Below are 8,081 nucleotides of genomic sequence, written 5' to 3'. Positions count from 1 at the left end.
TGGACACGGCACCACGCGGCCGCGCGGCCTCAGCCCGACCCCGACCCTGGGCCTGGCCAGGCCCCGACATCCCGGCACCACCATCCACCCAGGAGGTGAACGGACCACTTGGCAGGTCAATGGGAGTAAGAAGTGTCGATGGCTCTCCCCCGCCAGGTGCCGATCACCCCCAGCCTCCTCGGGCGCTGGCTCCACCCCCCTGCTGGGTGTCTGGACTCCCTCATCCCAGACCTCCCGACCTCCAAGAGCGAGGGTCCGGACATCAAAGGGCACCAGACCTATAACTGAGGCAGCCCCAGGACAGGAAGGCAGTTGTATCCTGGAGTCGAGAGACACCGCGACGAACTCATCCTTGACGGACTGCTGGCGCTGCCACAGCCCTGCCTTGTGAACTATTGTCCTGCCTGCTGGCGCTGCCGCGGCCCTCTGCAACCTTCATCCTCGTGGGACCTGCTGGCGCTGCCGCGGCCCGTCGTAACCTTCATCCTCGTTGGGACCTGCTGGCGCTGCCGCGGCCCGTTGCCACCTACGACCTCTTCGGGACCTGCTGGCGCTGCCGCGGCCCTCTGCAACCTTCATCCTCGTGGGACCTGCTGGCGCTGCCGCGGCCCGTCGTAACCTTCATCCTCGTTGGGACCTGCTGGCGCTGCCGCGGCCCGTTGCCACCTACGACCTCTTCGGGACCTGCTGGCGCTGCCGCGGTCTGACCCCTCCGAACACCGAGCTCGAGGATTGTGAGCTGCCACCATTACACCTCAGTACCTGTGGGTACCAAGACTGTCCCGCTACCCCCTTCCCCTACTAGAGACTAGAATTGAGAGGATCATCGTGTCCTGATCGCCTTGTATCGTACCACCCTACTCAAAGAATTGCCTATAAAAGGTGTTACCCTGATCTTCGTGTGGTGTCCATCTGTGGGGGGGAAGTTACCTGTCTGTGCGATCGCTAGAGACGGTCCTCACTGGAGGCCTCTCCCTTGTGCTCGGCCGACCCTCCAGGTCCCCGTCTAACATTGGTGGCAGCGGCGGGATCCGAACCAACGCGTACCGTACAGACAGGAACTCACCCTACGACTAAAACCACAATGACGACCAAAGAGAGCGGATCGGCAGAGAAGTTCCAGATGGAAAGGCTGGAAGAATACAACCACCGAGAGCTCAAACAATTTTGCATGGACTTAGGCATTGCTACCACCGGGCTAAGCACAAAAGAAGACTTCAAAAACGCCCTAGAGGCCTGGACAGAGACGAATACCGCAACCCCCCGGGACCCCGTAGCCCCGGAAGTCAACACCACCCTGACGGAAGAACGGAGAACAGGCCCCTCCCGAGAAGAGATCCAGGAGCGGGAAAAAAATAGATTACACGAGTTAGACTTGGCACGACTCAAATTAGACGGAGAATTGAAGCTGGCGGAACAAAAAATAAACTTAGAACACTTACGGCTCAGAGAAGAGCGAGAGGAAAAACAGAGACAGAGGGATCTCGAAGAAAAAAGACTGGCATACGAGCACGAGTGCAAACTAGCGGAGATAGAAATACGCAAACTGAACAAAAACCTAGGGGTGCCCGAGCCACCGCGCTCCCCGGGTACTACCGAGCAGAAGGTCCACATCCCCAAGGATGTGGTCCGAGAATATCACCGAAACGACGACATACAGCAGTGGTTCAAGGCCTATGAGATCGCCATGACTGCCCACCGGGTCGCTCGAAGTGACTGGGGAGCCGGTCTATGGGGGAGATTCGTCAATGAGGGCCGTGATGCCCTGCTGCAGCTTCCGGACCATCAAATGACGTCCTATGACCACATGAAGGCCGCCCTCCTCAGTCGATATGGGCTTACGCCCGAAATGTACCGCCAGAGGTTCCGCAACTGCACCCGGATCCCAGGTACAACGTGGTTGGAATACGTGAACTATTTCAGCCGGGCCTTCGAGGGATGGATCAAGGGTAACAACGTAACCACTTACGAACAACTCTTCAATCTCATTGTGTGGGAGCACCTCTCCAACAACTGCTTCGTCGAGCTCAGGCAGCACCTCCTCGACAGTAAATTGACTGACCCACGGCAGCTCGCCACCGAGGCTGACCGGTGGGAGAGCACCCGAGTGGCCCGGAGTGGGCCGAACGAGCAGAACAGAACAAACCAAGGTCATCATCGCCCCCGGGGAGGAGGTGGAGGACAGGGCCGGGGCAGAGACGCGGTCCCAGCCGCTCCCACTAACGCCACCCCGCCCCCAGCGGGCCGGGGAAACCCCCCGATGCGCCCGGGGTTCCGAGCCAACGTGACGTGTCATCGATGAGTCGGCCACTATGCCAGTGACCCGACCTGCCCGAAGAACCAGGTTCCCGGGCCCCGCCAGGTGGCGGCCGCCGCACTAGGAGAAGAACAAGTCTCCGAAGACTCTGAGGCCTACGAGTCGGAGCAGTTCGAGTGGGAACCCGCCGCCATGACCCTGGCATGCCTAGGAGGAAGAGACATGGTCCCGCGGACTCCCCTGCCCGCCAACACTCGGAAGTACAGCCAATGGGTGAGCATAAATGGGCGCAAGGCCGAGGCCCTGCGTGACACCGGGGCCAGTGTGACGGCCGTCCGTTGTCACCTGGTGACCCCAGAACAAATCCTGCCAAACGTGCTTTGCCCCGTCCGATCGGCAGATAACTCGGAGAGCCTGTGTCGGATGGCCTGCGTCCCCTTCGAATGGGGAGGAGTGTCCGGCATGCTGAAAGTAACTGTCCGCGACGATGCCCCCGTGGACTGCCTCCTGGGGAACGATCTTGAGAGCTCCCCGTGGGCAGCTATTGAAAGAAGAGAGCATCTGGGGATGTTGGGTCTCCCGGACTGGGCGTGCGTGACCACCCGGTCCATGGCCACCCGCACCATCCCTGGACCAGAAGAACCCGAATGGGCAGCACCTCCGCCCTCGATCGCTCCAGAAGAGGACTTCCTCCAGACCGACCACCCGGACCCCACCACAGACGGGTCCACACAGCCCCCCGAGCTTCCCGACCTGGCTCAGTGGCGTCAAGAAGGGGGGCCCACCCAAGAACAATTCCGGCGGGAGCAAAAGACCTGCCCCTCCCTCGAGGGATTGCGACAGCAAGCGCTCGCCCAGGGCCAAGGAGACACCACCGGGGCCCACTGGGTTTATTGGGACAATGATCTCTTGTACAGCGAGCAGAGAATCGCAGAACTGGGGGCCGGGCGAGTGCTGGTGGTGCCCCTCCACTTCAGAGACTTCCTGTTGAACCTGGCCCATGATGTCCCCCTGGCCGGGCACCTGGGGCAAGACAAGACCTACCACCGCCTGGTGACTCACTTTTTTTGGCCCAAAATGAGAAATGACGTCTCCAACCACTGCCGGTCCTGCCCGACCTGCCAGGCCAGCGGGAAGAGCGGCCGCAAACTCAAGGCACCCCTGCAACCCTTCCCCGTGGTGACCACCCCATTCGAAAGGGTGGGAATAGACATTGTGGGGCCCCTGGACCCCCGAACAGCCCAGGGGCATCGCTTCATCCTGGTCCTGGTGGACCACGCTACCCGCTATCCTGAGGCGGTCCCCCTTCGTACTATAACAGCCCCAGTAGTGGGTCGAGCCTTAATGGGGATCTTCTCTCGAGTGGGCTTCCCCCGGGAAGTCGTCAGCGACAGGGGTACGAACTTTATTTCAAAGTATATGAAATCCCTCTGGCAGCAGTGCGGGGTCACTTACCGATTCACAACACCCTATCACCCTCAGGGGAACGGACTGGTCGAGCGGTTCAACCGCACTCTCAAGGGGATGATTATGGGGCTGGAAGAACCCCTACGCCGCCAGTGGGACGTGCTACTACCGTGCCTCCTCTTCGCCTACCGAGAAGTCCCCCAGAAGTCCCTCGGCTTCAGCCCCTTCGAACTCCTGTATGGACACCCCGTTCGCAGGCCTCTCAGCCTAGTGAAGGAGGAATGGGAAATGGCCCCCCTAAAACCCCTCCAGACGTCTACAAATACCTCCTGACCCTCCGCAATCAGACCCGGAAATTCAGGGAGATCGCTAAAGCCAATCTGGAGGCCAGTCAAGAGGACATGAAGAAGTGGTACGACCAACATGCCTCCTCTATCGAGTTTGAACCGGGTCAGCAGGTATGGGTGATGTCCCCCATCGAACCGTGTGCCTTGCAGGACAAATGGACGGGGCCCTTCAAGGTGATCGAGCGCAAGAGTCCCGTCACCTATCTCATCGACCTGGAGTCCCCCCGGAACCCCCTCCGGGTCCTCCACGCCAACAGACTCAAACCCCACTTCGTGCGCTCAGAGCTCAGCCTGCTGATGGCTACCGACAGTGGCGCAGAAGGAGACTCCGAGCCCCTCCCTGACCTACTGAGGACCCGGGAAAGAGATGGTTCGGTGGACGGGGTCCGACTCTCCGAGGCCCTGACCCCAGAGCAGCGTCAAGATTGCCGGGCCCTCCTGCTGCCGTTCGCAAACCTGTTCTCCCTCGCACCCGGAGTCACCTCCTGGTGCCTGCACGACGTGGACACGGGGGACAGTCCTCCTGTTCGACACCGGGCGTACCGAGTACCGGATCGGGTACGTACATGCATCCAAGAAGAAGTCTCCAAGATGCTCGCCCTCGGAGTCATCGAACCTTCGGACAGTCCCTGGGCCAGCCCGGTCGTCCTGGTCCCCAAGGCCGCGGCCCCGGGCACCACACCTGAACTCCGGTTCTGCATTGACTATCGGGGTCTGAACGCGGTCACCCGAACCGACGCTCACCCTATCCCCCGAGCAGATGAACTAGTCGACCGCATGGGGGCAGCCCGCTACCTAAGCATCTTCGACCTGACAGCGGGCTACTGGCAGATCGGCCTCACCCCCAGGGCCCAAGAACGATCCGCTTTCTCCACCCCGGATGGGCACTACCATTTCAGAGTGATGCCCTTCGGCATGAAGAACGCTCCAGCCACTTTTCAAAGACTGGTGAACCAGGTATTGGCGGGCCTCGAAGAATTCAGCGCCGCCTACCTGGACGACATCGCGGTATACAGCCGCCACTGGACAGACCACCTCCACCACCTCAGAGAGGTCCTACAGGCCCTCCAACAGGCCGGCCTCACCATAAAGGCCAGCAAGTGCCAAATCGGCCAGGGGTCCGTGACCTACCTCGGACACCAAGTGGGGAGCGGTCTGGTGGCCCCCCTCCAACTCAAGGTAGCTGCCATTCAGTCCTGGCAACCCCCCGAAACACAAACCGAGGTCCGAGCCTTCCTGGGGCTCACCGGATACTACCGGCGGTTTGTAAGGGACTATGGCAGCATTGTGGGGCCCCTCATGGAACTCACGTCTAAGAACCACCCAAAAAGAGTCAACTGGACTCCCGACTGTCAAGCAGCCTTCGAGACGCTGAAGGCCGCCATGTGCACCGCTCCTGTGCTCCAGGCCCCCGACTACAGCCGCGAGTTCATCGTGCAGACCGATGCCTCCGACCATGGTATTGGGGCCGTCCTCTCCCAACTGAACCCCGAAGGAGTGGACCAACCAGTGGCCTTCATCAGCAGACGCCTACTGCCCCGAGAACAGCGCTGGAGCACCATTGAGCGAGAGGCCTTCGCAGTGGTATGGGCCCTCAAGAAGCTCCGGCCGTACCTCTTCGGAACCCATTTCGGGGTACAGACAGATCATCGGCCCCTGCAATGGCTCATGCAGATGCGGGGGGAGAACCCCAAACTATTGCGATGGTCCATCTCCCTGCAGGGGATGGACTTCACTGTGGAGCATCGCCCTGGTCAAGACCACGCCAACGCCGACGGCCTGTCCCGCTTTTTCCGCCTCGACGAGGAAAGTCCCCAAGAAGATGGGTGACTCTCCCCGCCTTCAGCTGGGGGGGACGCATGTTGGACAGGCCCCATGAAGGGCTCGCTCCCTCCCCGCAGGACAGGGCCCGGGTCCCGGCCTTCCAGGTACTACCCACAGAACAAACCCGCAACCCGTCCCCCATGGGACGCCTGCTCCCGGATGTCCCTGTGTCACGGGCCCGGGCCACCGTCAGCACCATTGCCCGGCCCAGCCGCCATCTTGGACACGGCACCACGCGGCCGCGCGGCCTCAGCCCGACCCCGACCCTGGGCCTGGCCAGGCCCCGACATCCCGGCACCACCATCCACCCAGGAGGTGAACGGACCACTTGGCAGGTCAATGGGAGTAAGAAGTGTCGATGGCTCTCCCCCGCCAGGTGCCGATCACCCCCAGCCTCCTCGGGCGCTGGCTCCACCCCCCTGCTGGGTGTCTGGACTCCCTCATCCCAGACCTCCCGACCTCCAAGAGCGAGGGTCCGGACATCAAAGGGCGCCAGACCTATAACTGAGGCAGCCCCAGGACAGGAAGGCAGTTGTATCCTGGAGTCGAGAGACACCGCGACGAACTCATCCTTGACGGACTGCTGGCGCTGCCACAACCCTGCCTTGTGAACTATTGTCCTGCCTGCTGGCGCTGCCGCGGCCCTCTGCAACCTTCATCCTCATGGGACCTGCTGGCGCTGCCGCGGCCCGTCGTAACCTTCATCCTCGTTGGGACCTGCTGGCGCTGCCGCGGCCCGTTGCCACCTACGACCTCTTCGGGACCTGCTGGCGCTGCCGCGGTCTGACCCCTCCGAACACCGAGCTCGAGGATTGTGAGCTACCACCATTACACCTCAGTACCTGTGGGTACCAAGACTGTCCCGTTACCCCCTTCCCCTACTAGAGACTAGAATTGAGAGGATCATCGTGTCCTGATCGCCTTGTATCGTACCACCCTACTCAAAGAATTGCCTATAAAAGGTGTTACCCTGATCTTCGTGTGGTGTCCATCTGTGGGGGGGAAGTTACCTGTCTGTGCGATCGCTAGAGACGGTCCTCACTGGAGGCCTCTCCCTTGTGCTCGGCCGACCCTCCAGGTCCCCGTCTAACAACACGAGACCAGGGCACTATCTGCCGCTCAAATCAGCCAAGGACAGAGCTCCAAGAGAGGGCACTGTCTGCAGCTCACACCAGCCTAGGACAGAGCTCCAAGAGCTCCAAGAGCTGCAGTTCACACAAGACCAGGGCACTCACTTTAGCTCACCACAGACCAGGGCACTGCCTGCAGCTCACTATAGACCGGGACACTGCCTGCAGCTCACTACAGACCAGGACATTCCCTGCAGCTCACTATAGACCGGGGCACTCCCTGCAGCTCACCACAGACCAGGGCACACACTGCAGCTCACACCAGCCTAGGACAGAGCTCCAAGAGGGGGCACTAGATGCAGCTCACACCAGCCTAGGACAGAGCTCCAAGAGGGGGCACTCTCTGCAGCTCACAGCAGCCTAGGACAGAGCGCCAAGAGGGGGCACTCTCTGCAGCTCACAGCAGCCTAGGACAGAGCGCCAAGAGGGGGCACTCTCTGCAGCTCACAGCAGCCTAGGACAGAGCTCCAAGAGGGGGCACTCTCTGCAGCTCACACCAGCCTAGGACAGAGCTCCAAGAGGGGGCACTCTATGCAGCTCACACCAGCCTAGGACAGAGCTCCAAGAGGGGGCACTCTATGCAGCTCGCACCAGACCATGGCACTATCCGCAGCTTACACCAGCCTAGGACAGAGCTCCAAGAGGGGGCACACTCTGCAGCTCACACCAGCCTAGGACAGAGCTCCAAGAGGGGGCGCTCTCTGCAGCTTGCACCAGACCATGGCACTCTCTGCAGCTCAAATCAGCCTAGGAAAGAGCTGCAAGAGAGGGCACTGTCTGCAGCTCACACCAGCCTAGGACAGAGCTCCAAGAGGGGGCGCTCTCTGCAGCTTGCACCAGACCATGGCACTCTCTGCAGCTCAAATCAGCCTAGGAAAGAGCTGCAAGAGAGGGCACTCTCTGCAGCTCAAGTCAGCCAGGGACAGACCTCCAAGAGGGGGCACTCTCTGCAGCTCACACGAGACCAGGGCACTCTCTGCAGCTCACACCAGCCTAGGACAGAGCTCCAAGAGGTGGCACTCTCTGCAGCTCACACCAGCCTAGGACAGGGCTCCAAGAGGGGGCACTCTCTGCAGCTTGCACCAGACCAGGGCACTCTCTGCAGCTCACACCAGC

This window comes from Lissotriton helveticus, chromosome 5_1, assembly GCF_964261635.1.
Source record: "Lissotriton helveticus chromosome 5_1, aLisHel1.1, whole genome shotgun sequence".
In the NCBI taxonomy this organism is placed as follows: domain Eukaryota; kingdom Metazoa; phylum Chordata; class Amphibia; order Caudata; family Salamandridae; genus Lissotriton; species Lissotriton helveticus.
Note: the sequence above shows the minus strand (reverse complement) of the source record.